The sequence below is a fragment of the Meleagris gallopavo genome, chromosome 11 (assembly GCF_000146605.3).
Source record: "Meleagris gallopavo isolate NT-WF06-2002-E0010 breed Aviagen turkey brand Nicholas breeding stock chromosome 11, Turkey_5.1, whole genome shotgun sequence".
NCBI classification, from domain to species: domain Eukaryota; kingdom Metazoa; phylum Chordata; class Aves; order Galliformes; family Phasianidae; genus Meleagris; species Meleagris gallopavo.
The window spans coordinates 17,536,270-17,542,054 of NC_015021.2; the positions used below are offsets into that span (position 1 = coordinate 17,536,270).

General features: G+C 39.0%; 1 long non-coding RNA gene across 1 annotated transcript in view; it reads left to right on the forward strand.

Annotated features, from left to right (window-relative positions):
• The first annotated feature begins 6 nt into the window (after positions 1-6).
• LOC116217061 overlaps positions 7-5,785 on the forward strand; it is a 7,608-nt gene continuing 1,829 nt past the window's right edge. Inside the window, exon 1 of the long non-coding RNA XR_004160980.1 lies at positions 7-5,740. This is a non-coding gene — a long non-coding RNA (uncharacterized LOC116217061). The remainder of the gene's footprint in view (positions 5,741-5,785) is intronic.

Sequence of the window (5,785 nt, forward strand, 5' to 3'; positions counted from 1 at the left end):
AAAAAAAGTAAACAAAAAAAAAAAAAGAGGAAAATGAAATGCATCTTCTGTTGCTTTAAGACCATAGCTAAAATATGGTTAAATACAGATAAATTGTGCACTATTACGAAGAGGAGCAAAATATAGCTGGGGGATTTGTTAAGATCTTTCTGGACAAGGGTTCATGCCACAGCTTCTCTGGGAGTTGCCCATCATTATTTGTAGGAGCTTAGATGTATAATTGTAACCAAACTCCAGTATTAAAAGTGTCTCGTAATTTTTCTTTATTAAAATAAAATCTTTGGCATATATTTGATAACACTGCCATTAAGAGGCAAAATGTTTACTACCTTAGATTTAAAAAAATATCTTAAACAGAGGACTTGCTTCAAGTTTATTTTAATAGCAGTGATTCAGCTTATTTAAAAGATGAATACTTGCACTAATTCCCCTGCTGCTCCAGTCCTGCAGTTTGTTGTATCACGTGACTACATTTTTTTCCAAATATAGGGTAGATGTAAGCTGCTATTTTTTTAATAATCACTACTATATAGTGTCTTTTACTCTGTTTACAATATCGAGTATTTTTCTTACAATGACAGATGTATATGGCAAACCTTTTTCTGCTCATGTGATTAAAAATATGCTGATAGTGGTTTTATTTTAAATGATAGCATGAGTTTGTGTTTACGCGTACGTGTAGTTGAGAAGGTTGCATCATGTCTTGCATACGATTCCAAGAGTGTAAATTTATACAAAAGAGAGGTCAAATTTATGTCCCAGGCATTTTACTTAAGGAATGGTTTATATTACAGAGAGAGCTTTGTGAAGTTACCAGTTTTATAACACTATTTCGATCACAAATAATTTTGTGGCTTATGATTGCTTTTTTTTTTTGTTTTATTTTTCCCCTCCAAGTTATGTATAAATTGATTTAATCAAGATAGTGCAGCTTTAACGTTTTAACAATTGTCCTTTAGGCATTGATTTCTGCTGTTTCCATGGAATAAACATGACTTGAAGCAAGTCTGAGTTTGACTAAGGTAGGGGAGCAATTTGCCAGTGGTAAAGAGAAGTCAACAATGCATTCTTTATATATACCCCAGAAATATACTACTATCATATACAGCATTTAAAAACAAGAAAAAAATCATATCCATAAAGGCAGTCATCTGTGATGGTTCAGTGCCAGCTGTTTTTAGGGTTTGGGAACATGTTACAAATGTTTAGAGCAATTACTCCATGAGTGACAGTACGTAGGAAGCCTAATATATTGAGTGTCTGGCACTTGAAATATTGCTTTTATTGCTGGAGGTCCATGACTGTGGCTGACCTCTGTCATTAATGGAAAAAAAAAAAATAAAAATTCTGTGCAATAATTTTAAACTGTGCTCCCAGGAATAGACACAAATGTTTTGAGTATGTTTAAGCTGCATTTTTCGTTTAGCAATGCATTTGTCAATTGCACTGAATTTAAATCTGAAAGTCAGAAGTGATTCTTGATAGTACTTTTGTATTTTAATATGGACAGTTTATTCATTTTCATAAAAGTTATTGGATGATTCTTTCAGCCAATCCAAACAGTCGTGGTGGAATTCTGTGACATAGCTGCAAAATCACACAGCCATGTTTTAGGGTATTGCCATTTTCCTCTTTCTCAATCATCAGCTGTTTTGGTTGTAATTCTAATTGCTTAAGCATAGTATCACATATTCATAAATAGATACAACAGAGCTTCAGTCTCAGAGGTCCAGGGTTTTCAGTGCTCGAAGCATAGTCCAGCAGTGCCAGTTCTGTTGACTTGAGTGCTCTGGACACGCAGGCTAACGCCCCAACCCAGTGTTAACACGCCGTGCCCCACCGCAGCGGAGTTGTGCCGGGTCCCACAGCAGCAGGCCTGGCTGTAGGTGTTTTATTGTTGTCCTTTACTAGCATGCCACAGTGCTGCTCCTGCTCACACCTCTTTTTGCCTCTTGTTTTATACACTGTTAAATGCATGCCAGGTGTGCTAGGTTCTGTGATTCTGTGAAGTAAAAAGAAAAAAAAATCACACACACAAAAAAAGAAGAAAACCATACATTCATTACATTTTATAGCACAAAGACCTCGTATTCAATAGTGAGGTAGACTATCCAAATTTTTCCTTTAAATATTGAGTATGCCAAATGTCAGTAAGAGCCTAATTTTGTATCAGTGAATGCACATGCTTAGTCTTATGTAGAGATTAATTCTGTTGCGCCTGTTTTCATTGTGAAGGCAGATGTGTGCGTAGGCCTTTGCCTGCATGGAAGTTACGGTCTTTTCCATTCAGCGTGTCAATGGGCAGACATCCAAGTAGAGGATAAAAGGTAGGGGAAAAAGTGGGCTCAGAATGGATGCTGGAATAAGAAAGGAACTGCTCTTCAGTTTGCTGTTTTTCTATGCATCGACGTCAGAATCCCGTTGCTCATTTCTGCATAGTTAGGTCCAGGTTTCCGTAGAGTTCCTCTTTTTCTATTTTGCTTTATCTTTTCCTGCGTTTTTAAATCGATGTAAAGATTCCCAACCAGTGGACTTTTTAGTGTAGTTAAGAGAATATCTAGGTCCTCGTAAAAGCTTTTTTAGACTCTTTATAATGTTGATAAACTCAGTTTATTCTGGGACTACAATTGTGCAGGGTTATTTAGCGTGTCTACTAGATGATTGGAAATCTTATATGAAACACTAAAAGTGCCTCTTTTTCTGGGTTGGGTGGAGGGAGGTAATAGTTACCAGAGTCAGAATGACATGGCATTTTGAAGCATGTTTCTTCATTTCATGACACTTTAATGCATCTTGAGAGAAAGGCCAAAGATTTCTACCAATTTTAATTAATTTTCCTTTTAAAAGCACTCCTTTTTCCTTACACTGCTTACCTCATGCTAGGGCGTGTTTAACGGGACGTTGTACCTTTGAGATGTTCTTTGTGTTCAGGAAGAAGGGTCGGTGGAATCGGGCAGTGGTGCCAGTTTGCCCACAGAGCAATCTATCAGCTGACACGTTCGGTTCTGCTGAATGAAGGAATCTCCTTAAAACTACAAACTGGGTTTTTCGGCTTGGAAATAAAAGGTTGTATGTTTTTGTCCGTTCAGCAAAGAGGAGCCTTGGGACCCAATTTTCCAATCTTGACTCGATCAGAAATCCCATTGTGTTTCACTTCATGAGAAAACTTTGCCAGAACGAGCGTTGGAAGGTGTGGGGCTGTGTCACACCGCACAGGGAGCCGCGTAGGCCGGGCGAGCGCCTCGCTGAGCCAGGGCTGCTGCTGGTGCGAGCAGCTGGGCTGTGCCCCCGGAGCAGGGCTGCTGCGCTTAGCCCGTGCTCCTTTCCACTGAGGAGCCTTATGTCTTCTAACTTCACAAAGCCCTGTAGAGCTGTTCCCTGGGGGGATCATTTCACACTCTCCTGAAGTCTGAAGAAAGCAGAAGCAACATTGTGGCATGTTAGAAGCAAATAGGCTTCCGGAGACAGCAGTAAATCTCCATCAAAGATCCCTGACGTTTTCCTTAGGGAGAGAGCCAAGGAGCAGTCTTCACATCTCCCTCTAGAGAAAGCTCTGAAATCCCACGTTCTGTGAAAGCGTGGCTGTCTTCGCTGTCGGTCTGAAGGCAGACAAGGCAGGAAGATCTGCCATGTCTTACAGATGGCGGATTCAGTGTTAATAGTGCTTCAGATCAGTAGTTTTGAGTACATACTCTCTTTCTCTGCCTTTAAGTTTGCAGCTTGACAATAACTTAAGGCACGTTTTGTTTTGTTTTCTTTTTAAAATAATCATTCATTTTTACTTCATGATGTTTTTGTCATTTGTGGGTAAATACAGGAAAACAGTCTGCATGTTGTTGCTAGTCCAGTGTACGTTGCAATCTTGTCCTCAACAGACTGCAGTGTGCAGAACAGTAATTCTAGAATACAGAAGTAATTTTCTCCCTCTCCTGACATTGACATTGTAGTTGTAATGGTTTCATTTGGAGTTACAAATCCTTTGGGTCTAATTCTGTGAGCCTACCTATAGCACTGGATTAAAATGTCTGCATCATTTCTTCAGTTATCCAGTTAAACTACAGCTGTTGTAAAAGTGTAAACCAGCCCATGACAGTTTTTTGTACTTGTTTAAAGGACTTTTATTGTTCAGTTTTCATGATTATTGTCTAAAGAAGACTGATATAGATGTTCTATACTGTCCTGGACCATGTTAATTACACTTTATGATGTATTTTGGTTCTACATCACAATGATTTGTCCCCAAGGCCCTTATATCCCTTCTAGGCACATTTTCTGTTGCAGTTTCCCTTTGCATTGTATTGCTTTGACAACTGTAATTTGAATCAGATCTGAAAGAGGTCCAGAATAAAATATATTTTGATATTACCTTGGCTGAATGTTATATCACGGTAATTTTTAATGCTTGGTACAGAAGATTTGCAGATGATTGAGTTGGAAAAGCGATACATGTGAACAGTATTTGTTCTGGTATGCTTTCATTTAAGACATTATGCAAGAAGCAATGGAAACCAATACGTTGTGCTGTTACATACTTGTTGTGAACGAACAGCAGGCCGTCTGAAAACTGAGGTTGTTCTCGGCATCAGTTTAGCACTGTGCATTTGGTGTAGTAGAGCTGCTTTTTCACATGTGTGTTTCAAGGCCTTTGTCCTTTTTCTTGCTCATACGCTTGTGGAAGAGAGGCTGAGTCTGGTGATGCTCCCATATACATGCAGCTGCTTCAAGGATTTGGGTGAGGTGTGGGCAGGTTGCTGTCCAGTAATGCAGTCTCACTTCATCTGTTCTTACAGAGTAATTTAATTGAATTTTGCAAAGGATTGTTGTTACCTTATTTCACGTATTTGAAACTGTTTATAGTTAGACATGAAAAAGCATCCATCCAGCTATACATAGAGAGGCTTGAACTCCTCTAGAATTGTGAGTCTTGTCATAATGCAGCAGGGAACCCAAACAGTTGGTTTTCAGTGTCACTGGAAATGTATGGTGGAATTGGTGCTTTGTTATATAGTGTACTTATTCACTACAGTATGTTCAAAAGTAATAGCTTTCGATCTTGTTTAACTTTAATGCAAGTACATTATCAAAATCAATTTATTTTAGCAAGTTGAAACTTGCTGAAAAGTATACTTAATGGATTAAAAATGGAGGAGGAACTGTATTTTTTGAAGCATAAAAACTGTGGGATTTCATTCACCTGGAGTTTGGGTGCGCATGGGGATTTCTCTGTCATTGCTTGAACGTTGAGAGAGCAAAGCTGAATCAATTTCATGTTTTTCAGACAGACTTTGTGCTTGTGTCACAATACAGAAAGTTTGTGTGTCTTCATATTGTGTTAGTGCAGACGGGCCACGCATCAGTCCAGCCACCCTGCGCTACCACGGAGAGATTCAGGCTCCAGACTGGTAGCAATGCTGCTTGCGTCCTGTAAGGAGGGGATGGTGTTCCAGGTAGGTCGGTTGTGCCAGTGCTGCCTGAATTTTTCTTTTGAAATGTCCTCCCTTAATAATAATCTGTTTGTTTTTCCTTAGGTACTCATGCTATTAAGTATTCCTAAAATCCATAGAGAAATGATTTAACGGAAATTTAAGCAACGCTTTTGTTACTCTGATGGCAGAGCAGCTGTAACAGAACTTAGGAGGAATTTGGTGATGACTGTGGAGAATGATGATGCCTGGGATAGTACAGTTGTCCTTAAGGAAGCCTGACCAGGAGGTCAGCAGTGCAGATCTTACTTGTATCAGTAAGTGAAAATGATACCACAAAGGACAGTCTGAAGGATTTAAAA